Raw genomic sequence first — 20,770 nt, 5'->3', positions numbered from 1 at the left:
GGTAGATGTGTCTATTTCCCTTTTCGGTATTTGTAGTGTGTTCCTCACGTATTTTAGGGCATTCTGATTCAGTGCGTAAATATTTATGATTGTTATGTTTTCTTGTTTAATTTTTCCTTTTATTAGTAGGTAGTATCCTTCTTTTTCTCTTTTAACTGTTTTACATTTGAAGTCTAATTTGTTGGATATTATTATAGCTACTCCTGCTCTTTTCTGGTTGTTATTTGCATGAAATATCTTTTCCCAACCTTTCACTTTCAACCTATGTTTATCTTTGGGTCTAAGATGTGTTTCCTGTAGACAGCATATAGAAGGATCCTGTTTTTTAATCCATTCTGCCAGTCTATGTCTTTTGATTGGGGAATTCAGTCCATTAACATTTAGTCTTATTACTGTTTGGCTAATACTTTCCTCTACCATTTTGCCTTTTGTATTATATATATCATATCTAATTTTCCTTCTTTCTACACTCTTCTCCACACCTCTCTCTTCTGTCATTTCGTATCTAATTCTAGTGCTCCCTTTAGTATTTCTTGCAGAGCTGGTCTCTTGGTCACAAATTCTCTCAGTGACTTTTTGTCTGAAAATGTTTTAATTTCGCCCTCATTTTTGAAGGACAATTTTGCTGGATATAGAATTCTTGGTTGGCAGTTTTTCTCTTTCAGTAATTTAAATATATCATCCCACTGTTCTTGCCTCCATGGTTTCTGCTGAGAAATCTACACATAGTCTTATTGGGTTTCCCTTGTATGTGATGGATTGTTTTTCTCTTGCTGCTTTCAAGATCCTCTCTTTCTCTTTGACCTCTGACATTCTAACTAGTAAGTGTCTTGGAGAACGCCTATTTGGATCTATTCCCTTTGGGGTGCGCTGCACTTCTTGGATCGGTGTTTTTTTTTTTTTAACTCAAAATTCTTCATTTTTGGTGTAGTCCAATTTATCAAAAAAGAAAAACACTTTTTATGAATTGTGCTTTTGATTTATATCTAGATATCTTTGCCAAACCCAGGGTCACAAAGGTTTTCTCTTGTATTACAAAATTGTTATAGTTTTAGTTTTCACTTTTATGTATGGGACCCATTTGAAGTAAATATTTGTGTGTGGTGTGAGGTCTGAATTCATCATTTTGCATGTGGCTAACTGGTTGACCCAGCACCAGTTATTTAAAAAACTCTCCTTTCTCCATTGAATTGTCTTGGAACCTATGTCAGATCAGTTTACCACAAATATATTAAGTTATTCATGGTTTCTGAATTTTGTTCCTTTGATCTGTATGTCTGTCTGATCTTAATACCAGTTCTGCATTTTGGTTGCTACAGCTTCATGGTACATTTTGAAATCATGGCACATAAGTCCTCCAACTATGTTCTTCTTTCAAAATTATTTTGGCTTTTGTAGTTACTTTGCATTTCCATATAAATTTTAGAATCAGCTTTTACTGATCAGAGTAATTTTAGAATCAGCTTTTACTGATTAAGAATAATCAATTACTCTTTTTTAAAATAGTCTGTTGGGATTTTGATAGGAATTGACTGAATCATCCAATCCAGTGAACATAGAATCTCCATTTATTCCGATCTTTAATTTCTCTGAGAAATGTTTTGTGGTTTTTAGTGCCAAGTCTTGCATTTATTTTGATAAATTTATATAAATTTTGTTAAGTAAAATAATTTTGTTAAATAATTCTTGGGTATTTAGTTCTTTTTGATGTTATTCTGAATGGAATTGTTTTCTGCATGTCTGTTTTGGATTCTGCATTGCTAGTATATAGAAGTAAGTTGACTTTTAAAAATTGATCTTGTATCCTTTAACTTTGCTGAACTCATTTATTCTAGTAATTTTTCTATGTGTGTGTGTGTGTGTGTGTGTGTGTATGTATTCCATAGGATCTTCAACATGCAGGATCGTTTCATGTATGAACCAAACAGTTTTACTTCTGCCTTTCTAATCTAGATGACTTTTAATTATTTTTCATCACTGGCTAGAATCTCCAGTACAGTGTTGAATGATGGGAATAGACTTACCTGTTCCCAGTCTTAGAGGGAAAGCGTTCAGTCTCTTGCTGTTAGGAGTGATATTAATTATAGAGGTTATTTGTAGATGCCCTTTATTAGGTTGAGGACATTCCTTTCTATTCTTAGTTTGTTGGACAAATACTTTTCATAAATGGGTGTTGGATTTCGTTATATGCTTTTTCTTCATCTATCAAGATACAATCATTATTCAAATATGATATATTATAGTAATTGATTTTCCGTTGTTAAACCAAGATTTATCTTAACCCTTTTTATATGTTGAATTTGGTTTGTGTTCTAGTTTGCTAGCTGCTGGGATGCAACAGAGCAGAGACGGATTGACTTTTAATAAAAGGGGATTTATTTCATTTGTTCTTCAGAGGAAAGGCAGCTAACTTTCAACTGAGGTTCTTTCTTACATGGGAAGGCACCGGACAATCTCTGTGGGCCATCCCTCCAAGCCTCTGGGTTCCAACAACTTTCCCCAGGGTGATTACTTTCTGCATCTTTAGGCTGAGCTGCAAGTGCTGAGATGAGGTATGCTGAGCTGCTTGGGCTGTGCTACATTTGACTCTCTCATTAAGCACCAGCAATTAAATCAAGCACTATTTATTACAGCAGTCACCCCTCTTAGCTGACTGCAGATATAATCAGCAACAGATGAGGTTCATGTACCCTTGACTCATGTCCACAGCAACAGAACTAGGTGCCTTCACCTGGCCAAGTTGACAACTGAATCTAACTACCACATGTCCCCCCCCCCGACCCCCACTCCCCGTTGTCAACTTGGCAACTACATGCATCATCTTAAACAATATTAAGTTGCAAAAAATTCTCTTCTGGCTGTGGACCTGTGACTCTCAAAACAAGTTGTCTGGTACAAATATATAAAGGAGGATATTCACAGGATTCAGATTTTCATTTCCATAGGGAGAAATTGAGATCTAAAACCTGCAGGGCAAACACCATTGGATTTCAAAGTCTGAGAGTCATTCATCCTTCAGCTTTAGAAAGTGGCAGTCCCACCCTTTCCAAGGGCCTATGTAGTGGCCCTCTTTCCGGATCAACCTCAGGGTACATTGAAGAGACCACCTTTTTTCTCACATCCACCCTTTCCGAGCATCAGGGCCATACCTAGGCTCTCTGCCATTTCTGGGGCACACTCTCAGCCCCTCCATGTGGTGGCAGCCAGGCTCTCCCCAGTCCCCTAAGGAGCATGCTGTGCCTTCTCCAAGGCCTGAGGCTGCATGACTCTTCCACTGCAACGAGGTGGGAGACTCATCTTTGCCCTTCAGTGTATGGGTGGATCCACTCTCCTGGCCAAGGTTTCTTGGCTTCAGACCTGAGCTTCCATAGTTCTCACTCTCCAAACTCCAGTTTTTCCCTTTTGTGTTCTCCTTTGTCAAGATTGGCAGTGGCTCTGTTTATACAGGTCCCACAGCACTCTCGTTGGTTTTCTATGCGGTAACCTTGGATTGTGCCCATCAGACATAAGGAGTTTCCATAAATCCTTCCTGGATAACTCTATATCCAGTCCTGGCTTGCTCTGAAATGGCTGACTGGTTTCACATTTGGTCAAGTTCTCATGTGGGGCACTGTTCTCTGGGATCTCTCTTCCAGGAAGCCCAGACTTCTCTAAAACATCAACTTCTGATTTCTTTGTACCCAAGAGTTCAGTTCTCAGCTTATCTCTTTCCTCTCACATTTCACTATAAGCTATGAGGAGAACCCAGGGTGCAATTTCCACATTTAATTTGGAGATCTCTTCTGTTAAATATCCAAGTTCATGGCTTTAAAATCTGCCTTCCAGCCAAAGCCACTAGTCAAATTTGCGAGATTATCTGCCATTTTAAAACAAGGGTCACCTTCCTTCCAGTCTGTAGTGACACACATCTCATTTCTCTCTAGAACCTGGTAAGAACTATCTTTAGAGTCCAGATTTCTACCAAGATTCTCTTCAAAACATTCTAGGCCTTCTCTGTCATGCTCCTCACAACTCCTCCAGATTCTTCCCCTTACCCATTTAAAAAGCCATTCCAACATGTTTGGTATTTGCAAACTGCAGCAGCAGTATCCCACTCCTGGTACCAAATCTGTTCTAGTTTACTAGCTGCCGGAATGCAACACTGAGATGATAGGCTTTTAATAAAGGGGATTTATTTCCTTAGTTCTTCAGAGGAAAGGCAGCTAACTTCCAACTCAGGTTCTTTCTTACGTGGGAAGGCACAGGACGATCTCTGCTGGCCTTCTCTCCAGGCCTCTGGGTTCCAACACCTTTCCCCAGGATGATTCCTTTCTGCATCTCCAAAGGCCTGGGCTGAGCTGTGAGTTCTGAGATGAGATATGCTCAGCTGCTTGGACTGTGCTACATTGAGCTCTCTCATTTAAGCACTAGACAATTAAATCAAATACCATTCATTACATCAGGCACCCCTCTTAGCTGACTGCAGATGTAAACAGCAATAGAACTAGGTGCCTTCACCTGGCTAAGCTGACAACTGAATATAACTACCACAGTTTACTAATATTTTATTGAAGATATTTGCTTCTGTTTTTATACGGGATATTGGTCAGTGGGTTTCTTTTTTCATGATGTTTCTAATCTAATACCAGGATAATATTGGTCTCCTGGAATAAATTAGGAAGTGTTCTCTCTTCTATTTTTCTGGAAGAGTTTATAAAGGATTGATTTATTTATTCTTTAAATTTTTGGTAGAATTCACCAGTGAGGCCACTGGTCAAGGCCTCTGGGTTTTCCTTTAAGGGAAGAATTTTAATTATGTAATTTATTTGTTATGAGTCTATTCAAATTTTCTTTTCTTCTCGAATCAGTTTTGTTAATTTCTGTCTTTCTGGCAATTTGTCTATTTCATCTAAGTCAGTGGTTCTCAACCTGAGATGATTTTGACTGCCTCCCTCCCCCAGGGGACATTTAGCAATGCCAGGAGACACTTTTTTCCCAGATGAGAAGCTACTACTGACATCTGGGGAGTAGAGCCCAGGGATGTATTAAACATCCTACAAGGCAGAAGAAAGCCCCATGATAAAATCTTTGGGTATAGGAAGAGGTCAAAAATTGGGATCATTATCTAGATATAGCCCAGGTGCTCTCCAAAGTGATTGTACGAACACACCTACCTGGCAGTAGTATTGTATTGTATTTAATTATTCACATCTTTGCCAATATTTTATATCATTCTTCTTTTTTTTTTGTTTTACCAATTTTGGGGGGGTATAGAGGAACTTACTCTGAAATCAAGCCTTTTAGACTTGCAAAATTCTTCTTTGAGTTAACATTAATTTGATTTAAGTTGTCACATTACCATAATTTGAATGTTATGAAAATGTAGTTCACAAAATTCAACTTTAAACGCACTGTGACTATTAATCTGGTGTCAAGTTGTTGTTTTTTTTTTTTTCAATTCAGGAGAAACAGTCTCATATTGCTGCAGATTCATTCTGTGGTTTTTGTTTTAAGGGTTTAAGTTATAAGTTCATCCAAAGCATGTATCATAGACCCTATAAATACTTAGATTATTTTTGTAACTTTTTTTATTATATAATAGAATGTATATACAAAGCAAAGAAAGAGAAAAGTAATTATTTTCAAAGCACTCTTCAATAGATCCCAGAATTTTTCATGGGCTACCATTACATCATACTTACGTTATTTTGAGGGTTTTTGAAAGTTATATCTCTGGTGAAATTTGAAGTGTCAGACTTTCTCATTTCTGTCCATTTTACATTTGGAAGATCAAAGCTTTGAAGTGAAACTTGGATTTAACAAACTAGCTCTGCTTTTTATTATCTACATTGTAAGGCTAGATTTTATGAGCTTCAGTTCTTGATCTGTAAAGTAAGAATACCTAATTCATATGGTTGTTTTAAGGATTAAATGAGACAATATATATAAAATAGTTACCAAATTATATAGTACTTGACATATAGTGGATACTCAGTAAAAGTTAGTTCTTTATTCCTTTACCTTAAAAATTGAAAATCTTAGTCTCTTTCCAACTGTATAAATAGAATTGATAGGGCATTTTAAAATACGTTTTTTTAGGCTCTTGATACCAACAATGATGAAGTACATGGGAATGGATTTACTTTCCCTCTCTAAACAAGTAGAAAACTAGACAGAATGTTTAAAACAGTTGTTTTCAAACATTGGACATCAGGCAGTGCAGGATGATGACTGCTGTGAGAAGGGGGACAAACTAGATGAGTCCTGTGAGCACCCTGGCTTTCTTTCTGGAGATATTTCCCACAGACCTTGGTGCAATGTGAAATATCCTGAGCAGAACGCAGTGCTGTCATTGAATCGAGAAGACACGGATGGCAATTCAAGAACCTGATGGGGCTGGAATTTTGCAAGATAGTGTACCAGAGAGGGGGTAGCTATACAAAGAAACAGCTTTATAAATCTTTCGAGGAGTCCACTGGAGTCTGCTGCAGGTTACTCTGCTATGTTTTCCAATTGAAGATTTTATTTTTTTAATTAATGGAATGTAAGAGATTTTTTTAAATACAGTATCTAAAATAAAATTTAAAAAATTCCTTGATGACAACAGAAAAGTAGATCTTTCCCAAAAACAAGATCAGCAAAACTGAAGACATAGAAGTGAGAACTATACAAACTGAAGCACTTTTTAATAAGTAATGGAGATAATAACAGATTTTCTACCTTAACTGTAATTGGTATTCCAGGAAAGAATGTGGTGGGAGTGGAAGGATATAACAAATATTTAAGGAAATAGTGGTTGCTATTTTTCAAATTTGACAAAAACTATAAGTCTATGGGCCGAAGAAGCTCAATGAACCCCAAGAAAGATAAAGATTATTTCCTTAAATATAGAAATAGAAAACAATACCAAGTTTTGATAACAAGAGAATGGAATGACAATGAGAAGATATTAAAAGCAGTCAGAGAAAAAAGACAGTAATATTGAAGGGGTTAAAAAAAGAAACCAGAATGACCATGGATGACTTGACAAAGACTGTGCAAAACAGAAGACAAAGGAATGATATCTTCAGTGTGATTGGAGAGGGTGGGGAGAATGCTAGAAAACCTAGAATGGTACATGCAGTAAAAAAAAATAATCCTTCAAAATTGGGAGGCAAAATAAAGAATAATTGGGGGCAAGGGGAGCTAAAATCTGAGAGTGTCACCAGCAGATTTGCACTACAAGAAACATTAAAAGTAGTTCTTAAGGCAGAGGGAAAATATCTCCAGATGGAACTTTGGGTCACAAAAATAAAAAGTACCAAAAATGGTGATTATTTGGGAAAATATTGACTTTATTCTCATTTTTAAATGTAATTGATATTCCAGGAAAGAATGTGGTGGGAGTGGATGGATATAACAAATATTTAAAGAAATAGTGGTTGCAGTTTTTCAAATTTGGCAAAAACTATAAACCCATGGTTTAAAAAATAATTCACTATTTTAAAAAGTCAAATATATGACAGAAATCACATGCAAAAAGTTGGGGTCAAAGAGAAATATGCAGGTAGTAGTGTAAAATTTGGAGATAGACTGAAATAGGATAAGTTAGAGGTGCATATTGTAAACTATAAAGAAACTTAAAAATAAAGAAGTTTCAGGTGGGCTATGGTGGCTCAGCAGGCCAAGTTTTCACCTGCCATGTTGGAGACCCGGGTTCTATTCCTGGTACCTGCCCATGCAAAAAAAATAATAATAATAATAAATAAATAAAATAGAGGTTTAACTAATAAGGTAATAGTGGAGATAAAATGGAAAATTAAAATATATTCAATTCATTCAGAAGAAGGGAAAAAGAAAAGACAAAAAGAACAAAGAACAGACAAAACAAATAGCTAGTTAGTAAATTTAAACCAGACCATATTGATAATTACATTATAAATAGTCTAATTAAAAGATAGAGATTGTGATACTGAGTAAGAAAGACCTAACTATATGCTGTCTACAGGAAACCCACTTTAAATATAAAGACATAAATTCTTAAATTGCAAAACATGGAAAAAATTCATACCTTGCCATTATCGAACCTAAGAAAACTGGAGTGGCAGTATTAATGTCAGACTATATTGAATTCAAAACAAGGAATATTTTTATGGATAAAGAGAGATTTCATAATGATAAAGAGATCAGCTCATCAGAAAAACATAATCCTAAATATGTATGCAGAAGCAAAGGGAGAAATAAACAAATCCAATGTTTTAACTGGGGATTTGAACACTTCTCTCTCACTAATTAATAGACCAAGTAGAAAATCATAAGGACATAGAAGACTTGAAGAAATATCTCATCCAGTGATGGCCATTATACATTTTTTTTTCCCTGAGGGCAGAGAGAACAAGCACCAAAATAGAATATTTACAGGGCCATCAAATCAATCGAGCTCATTTAAAATAACGGTTAATAACAGAAAATATTTTCTGTTGTTTTTCTATCTGGAAAATCCTCAGATATGTGGGAATTAGCCAACATACTTTTAAGTAACTCACAGGTTGAAGAAACAAATATTCCAAGGGAAATTAGAAAGTATTGTGAACTAAGTGAAAATGAAAACAAACCTTAGCAAAATTTGCAGAATGCAGCTAAAGAGGGAAATTTATAGCTTTAACATTTTATTAAAAGATAAGCACTGTCTAAAACCAATTATCTATGTTGCTACCTAAAGAAGTTAGAAAGAGAAAAGCAAATTAATTCCAGCGAATAAGTAGAAGGAAGAAAAGCCTAAACATAAGTGCAGAAATCAATAAAATAGAAAATGAACAAATAATAGATAAAATATTTACAGAAGTTGTACTTTTAAGATCAATAAAACTTTATCTTGACTAATGAAGAAAAAGAAGGAAGACAGATTACCAATACACTGAAAAGAGGGATCATTACTGCACATCCTTTAGACACAAAGAATAACAAGGGAATTTAATGAACAACTTTATGCCAGTAATTTATTCAACTTAGATGGAATGTACAAATATATTGAAATACAGATTATTAAATCGGACTTTGTAAGTAGAAAACCTGAATACTGTTATGTCTATAAAAGGCATTAAATTCTTAATTTAAAAAATGACAAAGAAGACTTTAGGCCCACATGGCTTCAGTGATGAACTGCACCAAACATTTAAGAAAGAAATAATACTAATCATATACAAACTGTTTCTGAAAGAGAAAGGAAACTTTCCACTTCATTTTTAAGGCCAACGTTACCCTGATATCAAAACCAAATAAAGACATCAGCAACTAAGAAAACTACAGATAAACACATCTCATGAATGTAGATGAAAAATTCCTTAATCAAGTATTTACGTCTGTGTCAGTTTGAAAGTATTCTGTTTTAATCCTGATCCAAAGTTAAGGGGCAGCCATTTCTTTTCATCCTGATTCCTGAAACTTTAGATTATCTCCATGGAGATGTGACACACCCATTTGTGGGTATGACTTTTTGATTAGATGGACACATGATTCCGCCCATTGCAGGTGTGTCTTGATTAGTTTACTGGAGTCCTTTAAAAGCGGAAACATTTTGGAGAGAGCAGAGCCGAGCCACAGAGTGAGAGCTGACACAGCTACAGACACTTGGAGAACAGAGACACGAATGTTTGGAGATGCTTGGAGCCCAGCAGATGTCTCTGTAAGATGTTAAACAAGTCAGCACCTTGGACATTTTTATAGGCTTAGAACTGTAAACTTGTAACTTATTAAATTCCCTTTTTTAAAAGCCATTGTAGTTCTGGTATATCCAAACTGAAACAACATTTAATCTAGGAACGTATAGAATGGGTAGTTGATTCTGTCCAGGTCGGGCTTATCCCAGGAATGTAGTGTTGGTTTAATATTAGAAAATCAGTTAGTGTCATTCACCATATCAGCAGAGAAAAATGATATGATCCTCTCAGTAACTGCAGAAAAAGCATTTGATAAAACCCAATACCCATTTATATTAAGCCTCTCAGGAAACAGAGAATGAAAGGGAATGTCCTTATCCTGATAAGACATCTATAAAGAAAAAAACTTCCAGCAAACATGATACTTAATGGAAACAGGCAAAGATTTCAACCCTTATCACTTCTGTTCAATGTGGTATCTGAGTTCCTTTCAATGCATAAAGCAGGAAAATGATGTGAAAGGCATATAGGTTGGAAAAGAAGAATAAAAACAGTCTTTATTTGGTGGTGGCATGGTGATATAAACAGAATTTCCTAACAAGTCTATAAGAAAAATTACTAGAATTAATAGATGAGTTTAGCAAGGACACCAAAAACACATTTCTGTCTACTAACAAGAAAAATAGAAATTGAAATTAAAACTATTAACTATGTGATAAATTTAACTTGGTGCATTATCAAAAATTATTAACTATGGGATAAATTTGACTAGGTGCAAGACTTGTACACTGAAAACTAGAAAACTTTGCTGTGAGAAATTAACAATAAATGGAATGAATTATATACTGCTCACATATCAGAAGATAATTCTCTCCCAGTTATCTTGGGAGAGATAAAATATATTAGATATATGTTGTAATTTCCCTTGGGTAAATAACTAGGAATAGAATTGGAAAGTGTTTACACTTAACTTTCAACCACTATATTCCCACCAGCAATATATGGGAGTTCCAATTGCTCCACCTCTTCCCTCACACTTGGTTTGTGGTTACTCTAAAATTTTAACAAACCAAGTGTGATTGTAATTATTCTAAATTTTAATCATTCTATGTGGTGTTATTTTTAACAGTATTGTTAAGAAGATAATTCTCCCTCAATTTTTCTGTAGATTCAGTGCAGTCTCATTCAAGATCCTAATATTTTTTAATAGAAATTGACAAGCTGATTCTAAAATTTATGTGGGAATGCAAGGAATGTAGAATAGCCATAACAATGTTGGAATTAAAAAAAGGAACAAAGTTGGGAGACTTTTATCTGATTTCTTGATTTAACTCAAAAACTGTAGTGATGGGCGGGCCGCGGTGGCTCAGCGGGCAAAGTGCTTGCCTGCCATGCCGGAGGACCTCGGTTCGATTCCCGGCCCCAGCCCATGTAAAAAACTAACAAACAAACAAAATACAATAAAACAAGAAAATGTTTAAAGATGTTTCCCTTTCTTCCTCCCTTCCTTCCTTCTCTCTGTCTTTCCTTCCCTTCCTCCCTCTCTCTTTAAAAAAAAAAAAAAAAAAAAAAAAAAAAAAAAAAAAAAACTGTAGTGATCAAGACCACAAGTATTGCCATAGGAGAAGACTTAAGAGCAGAGTCTGGCAGATCACAACACACACCCTGTTCTTGTACAGCCGTGAGCTAAGAATATTTTTAAATTTCTAAAGTACTATTTTAAAAAGAATGCAACAGAGACAGTTGATGGCTCTTGAAGTATAAAATTTTTATGGTGGAACTAAGAGAATCCAGAAATAGGTACACATATATAACTGATTGACTTTCAACAAAGGGACCAGAGGGGAGAGTTTGTACATTTTCAACAGATAGTGCTGGTGCAACTGGATATCCACATGCACAAAAATGAACCTCAAGCTTTACCTCACATCTTAGACCTAAATGTTACAGCCTAGAACTGTAAAATTTCTGAAGAAGATGAAGGAGAAAATCTTTGTTCATTCATCACAAACAGAGATTTTTTGATGGAACACAACAGAACAGATCTCGAAAGAAAAAATTAATGAATTGGACCACGTTAAAATGTGAAACTTCTGCCCTTTGAAAGGCATTTGAAAAGGCAAGCCCACAGACTAGGAGAAAATATTTATAAAACACAAATTTGACCATGGGCTGGTGTTCTAGTTTACTAGCTGCTGGAATGCAATATACCAGAAACAGAATGGCTTTTAAAAAGGGAAATTTAATAAGTTGTTAGTTTACAGTTCTAAGACTGAGAAAATGTCCCAATTAAAACAAATCTATAGTAATGTCCAATCTAAGGCATCCAGGGAAAGATTCCTTAGTTCAAGAAAACCAATGAAGTTCAGGGTTTCTTTCTCAACTGAGAAGGCACATGGCGAACACAGTCAGAGTTTCTCTCTCATCTGGTAAAGCGCATGGTGAACATCGTGAGGGTTCCTCTCTCATCTGGAAGGGCACACGGCAAACATGGCATCATCTGCTAGCTTCTTCTCCTGGCTTCCTGTTTCATGAAGCTCCCCGGGAGGCATTTTCCTTCTTCATCTCCAAAGGTCGCTGGCTGGTGGACTCTGCTTCTCATGGCTGTGTCATTCTGCTCTGCTGTCTCTAAATCGTTCATTCTCCAAAATGTTTCCTCTTTTATAGAACTCCAGAAACTTATCAAGACCACCCAAATGGGTGGAGACATCTCAGCACCTAATCCAGTTTAACAGCCACTCTTGATTAAATCACATCTTCAGGGAGATGACATTACAATATTCAAACATACAGTATTACTCCAGTTTCAAACATACAGTATTGAATAGGGATTATTCCACCTTTGTGATATGGGATTTAGATTAAAACATGGCTTTTCTAGGGGACATACATCCTTTCAAACCAGTATAGCTGGCATCCAGAATATATTTTTTCTGGTAAATTGCCTTCTGGCAGCTAGCAAACTAGAACACTCCCTTAATTCCACAATTAATACTTAACTGCTATAGTAATATTGCTTTTCTCTAAAAGTTTTTTCCTTAAATGATGTTTTATTTTGGGAATGTATCCATATAGTTATCTGTGTTTATATTTAAAAGATTATATCGCAGATGTAGTTGGTGGTACAGCAGCAGCAGAAGGAAAGGAGGGAGGAGGTGGAACAGAGGGTCATGACATGGCAGGAGTGGGGAGGCAGAGAAGAAGAAGAGGATTACCAAAGAGAGGTGATGCCAGCAACAGCCACCAGTGGGTTTGCTGGTGGAACAGGGGAAAGCATTCTAATGATGCCAGTAGTTTGCTCCCAAAGAGTATTTTGTCTCTAACAAGACACAATGACAGAGACTAAAGACTGCCAAGAGCAGAAACTCAGAGTAGTTCTAGACTGATTCAGCACCCCATCAAACCAGTGGTTCATCTAAATGTTACCCCAAGCACTGTTCCTTCCAGTCCATTATGCTACAGTCTGGTCACAAGCCAAAGAAGTCATTTGATGCTGATTGAGCATCTCCTTTATCAAAACTGCCTACTACTCACTTTCTGTCCCTGCACAGAAAACAAAAGAAAAATCTACACCAGGAGACAAAGTGGTATCACAATCTTGCACAACTCCATCCACATCTTCTGTGTCTAGACTAAATCCCACATCTGCACCTCTAAATCTGCTCCTGCAATCCCTGTTTTGCCTGTCCCACAGTCCCCAATACTTCACTTACTTCAGGACCCAAATCCTCTTAGACGGTTGCCCACTGCTTTCCAAGCCGCACTGCAGGGTAATAATTCTAAAGTGGATGTATCCAAATTAAAGGAATTTCTTATAGCAGCTGGGACATAAGCCTCGCTGCAGTCTCTAATTCATAAGTTTCTGAATGCTGGACCCTCTGCTTTCAACATAACTTCTCTGATTTTGCAAGTTGCCCAACTTTCTACACAAGCCCAGCCACCTAACCAGTCTCCAGTGTTTGTAATATCTGATGCATCATCTCCAACATCTTATGTGTCTCCAAGAATAAGTACACTTCAAACCAGTACAGTCCCTATCAGACCTTTGATTAGTACTCCTCCCATTTTGCCACAGCTGTAGGTTAGTATGCCAGTAGTTAAATAAGGACCAGTTTCATAGTTGGCTTCTCAGCAGCCTGTAACTGCTAACAAGCAGCAAGGTCATGAACCTGTATCTCCTCAAAGTCTTCAGCACTCAAGTATCCAGAGAAGTTCATCACCAGGTCCAAATCATGAAATGCAACAGCTATGCCACATAGTTATCTGCCTGACCTACATGTTCATTAACACCTATGCTAACAGCACACTTTAGTGACAATCTCATAGAACACATTCACGGATGGCTCACAGATCATGCAGAGAAGCAGGCATTACGATTACATGAAGGAAGCAGCTCATACCAGGGTGTCATGGTCAGGTTCATGTGTCAGCTTGGCCAGGTGGTGGTACCTGTTTTTCTGGTTGGGCAAGTGTTGGTCTGTCTTTTGTTATGATGACATTTCATAGAATTAAATCACGATGACATTGGCTACATCCACAGCTGATTCCATTTGTAATCAGCCAAGGGGAGTGTCTTCTTTAATGAGTGATAATTAATCTAATCACTGGAAGCCTTTTAAGGAGGATTCAGAAGAGACAGGTTCTCTTCCTGCTTCAGCCAGTGAGCATTTCCTGTGGAGTTCATCCAGACCCTCCATTGGAATCATCAGCTTCACAGCCTGCCCTGCAGATTTTGAACTCTAGGCTCCCACAGTTACATGAGACACTTTTATAAATTTTATATTTAAGAATATTTCCTGTTGATTATGTTGCTCTAGAGAACCCTAACTAATACACATGGGAAGCGTTTACATGTCAGAAATTCGTACTGAATTTAAAAAATTAAGATCATTAATTTGGGTATGTGAAATTCAAGCAACTTTGCAAGAGCAGAGGATGCTATTTTTGAGACAGTAGGTTAAGGAACTTGAAAAACTAAAGAATCAGAATTCCTCATTCTGTGAAGATGTGAATAATTGAACATGATTTTGAGTACAGGAACTATAAATCTATTGCCCAATCTTAACATTTTTGAGCTCCATTTAAGTAGACTTTAGACTGTTAAACTGGGCAAAGGAAATGACAAGGGGATGGGGTCTATAAGAGTCAGTTCAGGGCCAATCTCCAAGATTGATTTGTAAAACCCTTAAAGTGTAGATTTCTTGTAGATGTGTTCTTCACATTGTAAATATGTCTTGTAGAGTGAACCCTTGGTAAGCCACGAGCGACAGACCTTAGACATCCAAAACTAATTGATGCTGAGATGGCTAAACACCTAGCCTTTAATGTAAAACCTGTCTGCAAAATTAGATTTTTACAAAGAAATATAGAGGGGAGGCATTAATTTGTCAATTGGAAATCTTGCATTTTCAAAAATTCAGTGCAAGCACCAGGCAGTCTGTGTCTTAAGGATATAATTTGATCCGTGTAGGCAGTGTACAAAATATCTTGAAGCAACTGTTTCCACACTTGCACCTGATCAAGAGCAGTTCTTCTCCATTTATTTTGCAGAGAAATGTTTTTCATTTCCTTTGTGTTCCATTTCCCTCTGAAATCCTCAATCTGACTTTATCCATTTTTTGAGGCTCTTGTTTTTCTCCTTTCCTAAAACACTGTTGTTGTGGCACTTGGAAACGTTTTATTCCTCTGTACGGTATCTTAAAATGGCAGTGATTGAGCATAACCCACTGGTTTATATAAATTATTGTTGGAACATTTAATCACTACTGGTGGGAATGTATAATGGTACAGCCACTGTGGAAGACAGATTAAAAGTTCCTCAGAAAAACTGAATATTGTGTTTGCCATATAACCTGGCAATACCACTCCTCAGTATGTACCCAGAAAAGTGAAAGCAGTGACATGAACAGACATTTGCAAACCGATGTTCATAGCAGCATTATTTTCAAGTGCCAAAAGATGGAAACCACCATATGCCTACCAACAGACATGTGGATAAAAAATATGTGGTATAGACATATGATAGAATATTATGGAGCAGTAAGACAAAATGAAGTCCTAAAGCATATTGCAACATGGATAAAACTTCAGAACATAATTCTGGGTGAAATAAGCCAGACACAAAAAGATAAACACGGTATGATTTTGTTAATATAACCCTGATAAAGGTAAATTCAGAGTTTATAATGTAGAATACAGGAGACCTAGAGATACACAGAAGCTAGAGATATGTAAATGCTTACCTAATGAAGTTAAACTTAAATATATGGGAATGGACAGAAGTGATGATAGTTCATTAGTGGATTTACAAGGAATACTGCCATATTGAAGGTGAATATGATTGAAAGGATTATATAGAGCGATGTATTCCTCTGATTAACACTACAAATATAAGTATGTTTTTGTATGAACCACTTGACACTACAAATAATAAGTTCTACATGACAATGCTTCAAAGGTGTAAATCTTGTACAAAGAGTCAATAATAGAGGGGTAGAGGGAAAAAGCTACTATTGCATGCTATGGCCTATATTTAACAGGAAGATATCACCAGAAATAATATGTGTTAGTTAGATTCAGTTGTCAACTTGGCCAGGTGAGTATACCTAGTTTTGTTGCTGCAGACATAAGCCAATGGTATGTGAACCTCATCTGTTGCTAATTACATCTTCAGTCAGTTAGAAGGCATTTCTGCTGCAATGAGTGACATTTGACTTAATTGGCTGGTGCTTAAATGAGAGAGCGCCAAGTAGCACAGCCTAAGCAGCTCAGCATTCCTCATCTCAGCACTAGCAGCTAAGCCCAGGCCTTTGGAGATGCAGAAAGAAGTCACCCCAGGGAAAGTTGTTGGAATCCAGGGGCCTGGAGAGAAGACCAGCAGAGACCATCTTGTGCCTTCCACGTAAGAAAGAACCTCAGTGGAAAGTTAGCTGCCTTTTCTCTGAAGAACCAACAAAATAAATCCCCTTTTGTTAAAAGCCAATCAGTCTCTGGTGTGTTGCATTCTATCAGCTAGCAAACTAGAACATAATATTTCTGGTTATTTCACCAGAAATAAACCCAATACTAGGGGTTAATAATTGGGGGAGGGGACAACAGTTAAGTGGAGATTTGGATTTCCTCATTGGTGAGGGTGTATTTATCTGTTATTTTTCTCTTTGGAGCAATGGAAATTGTCTAAAATTGAGACTGATGATTGTACAACTAAGTGAGGATACTGTGAAATATGGATTGTTTATTTTGGACATTATCCATGATGCCCATGGAGGTGGCTGAAGGGTACAAAGACTGAGAAGCAGAAAGATGAACTTTGGTACATATGATGAAATATTGTGTGGCTTCAGAAAGGAATGAAGCTGTGAGACATGCAACAAGGTGAATGAACTTTGAGAACATTATGTTGTGCAAAATAAGCCAGAAACAAAATGACAAATATTGTATGGCCTCTCTTATAAAAGTACTTATAAAAAAATTTGAACCTTGATTGTAAACTCTTATAGCAGTCACACTTACTCCTGAGCTTTAAGTGTTATTTCCAGATACTGATGTGCCATGCTATATATGTATAACGTGGTATTTCCCTGAAAGTTTGGGTATCTGTGTGATGCCTAGGACTCGGAGTTGGATTTCAGCACCTCTGAAAGTTAGCATTGCTACATAAAACAACTGTTAAAGAAATTGAAAAAGAGATCAGGCTGCAATTAGATATAAGAATGAAACTGATCTAGTTGGGACTAAGGTAAATCAGAATAGAAGGTAAAGAATGGCAGTGTCAAACGGACATTTGCACACCAATGTTTATAGCAGCGTTATTTACAGTTGCAAAGAGATGGAAACAGCCAAAATCTCCATCAACAGAAGAGTGGCTAAACAAACTGTGGTATATACATACGATGGAATATTATGCAGCTTTAAGACAAGATAAACTTATGAACCATGTAATAACATGGATGGACCTAGAGAATATTATGCTGAGTGAATCCAGCCAAAAACTAAAGGACAAATACTGTATGGTCCCACTGATGTGAACGGACATTCGAGAATAAACTTGAAATATGTCATTGGTAACAGAGTTCAGCAGGAGTTAGAAACAGGGTAAGACAATGGGTAATTGAAGCTGAAGGGATACAGACTGTGCAACAGGACTAGATACAAAAACTCAAAAATGGACAGCACAATAATACCTAATTGTAAAGTAATCATGTTAAAACACTGAATGAAGCTGCATCTGAGCTATAGGTTTTTGTTTTGTTTTGTGTTGTTTTGTTTTGATTTTACTATTATTACTTTTATTTTTTTTCTCTATATTAACATTCTATATCTTTTTCGGTTATGTTGCTAGTTCTTCTAAACCAATGCAAATGTACTAAGAAAGGATGATCATGCATCTATGTGATGATGTTAAGAATTAATGATTGCATGTGTAGAATGGTATGATCTCTAAATGTTGGGTTAATTTCTTTTTTTCCGTTAATTAAAAAAAAAAAAAAAGAGAGAAGGGATAATTGGAGATGAAGGGATACAGACTGTACAACGGGACTGGATATAAAAACTCAGAAATGGACAGCACAATACTACCCAATTGTAATGCAATTATGTTAAAACACTGAATGAAGCTGCATGTGAGGTATAGGTTTTTTGTTTTTGTTTTTTTTGTTTTTTTTCTTTCTATTATTGTTTTAATTCTTATTCTGTTGTCTTTTTATTTCTTTTTCTAAATCGATGCAAATGTACTAAGAAATGATGAATATGCAACTATGTGATGTTATTAAGAATTACTGATTGTACATGTAGATTGGAATGATTTCTAATTGTTTTGTTAATTCTTTTTTTAATTAATAAAAAAAAAAAAAAAAAGAATGGCAGTGTCTGTATTTTAGAACTTCACCTACTGTATGAGACCAAAGGAAGAGAGGTTTATTTTGTCCAAAACCTAAAGTTTCTGTAGCACACAATCTAACTCAACCTGTCTGGATACTTCATTTGTACAACCCAAATACGTGGAGCCCAGAATGGGAACAAGGGCTTGTAAATCTGTATAGCTTAATGTAATACCCAGATACATTCCAGAATATGTTAGGCAGATAATTAAAAAGTATAGGCAGAAGCCCCTTGAGGGACTTTAGAAAAAATATAAAACTGCTAAACTTTTCCACCTGGGAAACTCTGGATACTTTCTCAAACACTAGGAATTTCAAAGTCAGTAAGCCACACACTTGATCCTGAGGCTTGCTCTTATGAAACTTATTTCTGTAGCAGAGAAGCTAAACCTACATATAATTATGTCTGAGTTACCTGCAGAGAACCTCTTTTGTTGCTCAGATGTGGCCTCTCTCTTGCTATGCCCACCTCTGCAAGTAAAATCATTACCCTCCCCGCTACTTGGAACATGACATCCAGAGGTGTGAATCTCCCTGGCAACATGGAACATGACACTTGGGGATGACCTTGGCCCTGTCAACGTGGGATTGGCAATACCTTCCTAACCAAAGGGAGGAAAAAAATATATAACAAAATAAGATATCACTGGCTAAGAATGTTCAAAAGGAGTCAAGAGGCTATTCTGGAGACTGCTCTTGTGCAAGCTTCAGCTAGATATTGCTAATTGCCAAGGTTTGCCAAACCTCAACCAACATCATTGCTGTTAACCCTAAAGAACACCCAAGGCTCTATTTGAGATCCCACAAAAGTTGCATGCACTATGTTTACTTTTCAGAAACCCAAAAGCTTCAGATGGTTCCTAGACCAGATAATTCCTGAAACCCAGAGGCGCCATTCTCTTCAAGGGCATCCACTAGTTCCATCCTCCTATCCTATATTATTGACACCCCTTTTCAACATGAAGAAAAGTTGGAGTGGTGATAACCCAAATATCCCCAAAGATTGGGAGAAAGATCAAAGGAGAAGAAGTAGTATAACGGAGAAGTTAGGAGTTCACTAATGAGTATGACAACTGAATCATTATATTGATATTTCTAGTCTACACTGTCTTGGAGCAGCTAGGAGGAAAAATGAGAAATTGTGGAAATGTAACCCATATCAAACTTTGAAATCTGTTCTATGACTCACTCTTAAAATGTACTTCGAAATTATTGCTTTTTATATATATTTCACGTTAAAAAATGTCTAAAAATCCAATCAGAGATTCCTGGACACGAGTTAATTATGTGGCCTTCATAACCTTTGAATACTGCAGGCTCCAGGTTGGTGTTTCTCAACGTTTTTTACATTATTTCAGACTTTTTTTTCACTCTGCCTGTGAAATTTTAATATCACAGATATACTATATATTTGTTTTCTTAAGATGTACATGCACACATGTGTACACATGTATAGATATATGCATTATACATTAAAAAGCAGGATTTTTTTTTTACCCCAAGAACCAGTTTTAACCCCGTTGGGGGCAACAACGGCCTTGTTCATGATGTATGGTGTAGATCTTCAGAGCAAACTCAAGGAGGTCTATATGCTCAATTAACTAGCTGTAGAAAGCCAGGTCACTATAAAACCAGCCTTTTTTTGTTATCAAGATTTATCTTTGGAGAATATTTATGGTTACAAGAGAAGAATTGTCAAAGACTTGAAAACTGGCTGCAGTAATTCTTGGTGTCTGACCTGCCAGGGGAGAGCTTGGTGTGTAGCAGACTCTCTGGGGAGTATCTGACCTCATAAGGGTGGGTGTCTTTGAGGGCCTTTGACTGACAGGCAGTCTTCCAGCTCTGCAGAGACAGAGTTAAGCTGTAGAATATGGATAATGATGCAGATGTTTCCAGTTCATAACAATGAAAATCATTCCTGTGCCAGCGATGTAAATGAGTTTTGCCTGGTAGAGGAAATTAATCTCCATAAGTGAAATTGTCATTTGAACTGATTTTAACACCTTCCTGGTTCCCTCATGCACTAATGAGCTAAATAAAATATTCAACATGTTGATTTAAAAATTTATCTACTTGTCTATTGTCCATTTGTTGCCACTGATCAGCAATTAAGGCATGTTACACAAACTTCTTGCATATGCTCCCCAACTGCAGCCCACATTCCCCATGGCTGCCATGCATCATTTTTTAAAATAAATCTTTCCGGGCGGGCCACGGTGGCTCAGCGGGCAAAGTGCTTGCCTACTATGCCGGAGGACCTCAGTTCGATTCCCG

General features: G+C 36.7%; 1 long non-coding RNA gene and 1 pseudogene across 2 annotated transcripts in view; both read left to right on the top strand.

The window, feature by feature from the left end:
• Positions 1-20,770, top strand: part of LOC143678263 (uncharacterized) — a 338,248-nt gene that overhangs the window by 35,732 nt on the left and 281,746 nt on the right. The gene's annotated exons all lie outside the window — the stretch shown is intronic.
• On the top strand, positions 12,056-17,378 carry LOC143676874 (WW domain-containing adapter protein with coiled-coil pseudogene; annotated as a pseudogene).

This window comes from Tamandua tetradactyla, chromosome 3, assembly GCF_023851605.1.
Source record: "Tamandua tetradactyla isolate mTamTet1 chromosome 3, mTamTet1.pri, whole genome shotgun sequence".
NCBI classification, from domain to species: domain Eukaryota; kingdom Metazoa; phylum Chordata; class Mammalia; order Pilosa; family Myrmecophagidae; genus Tamandua; species Tamandua tetradactyla.
The sequence above is the reverse complement of the archived record's forward strand: the minus strand, read 5'-3'. Positions and strand labels throughout refer to the sequence as shown.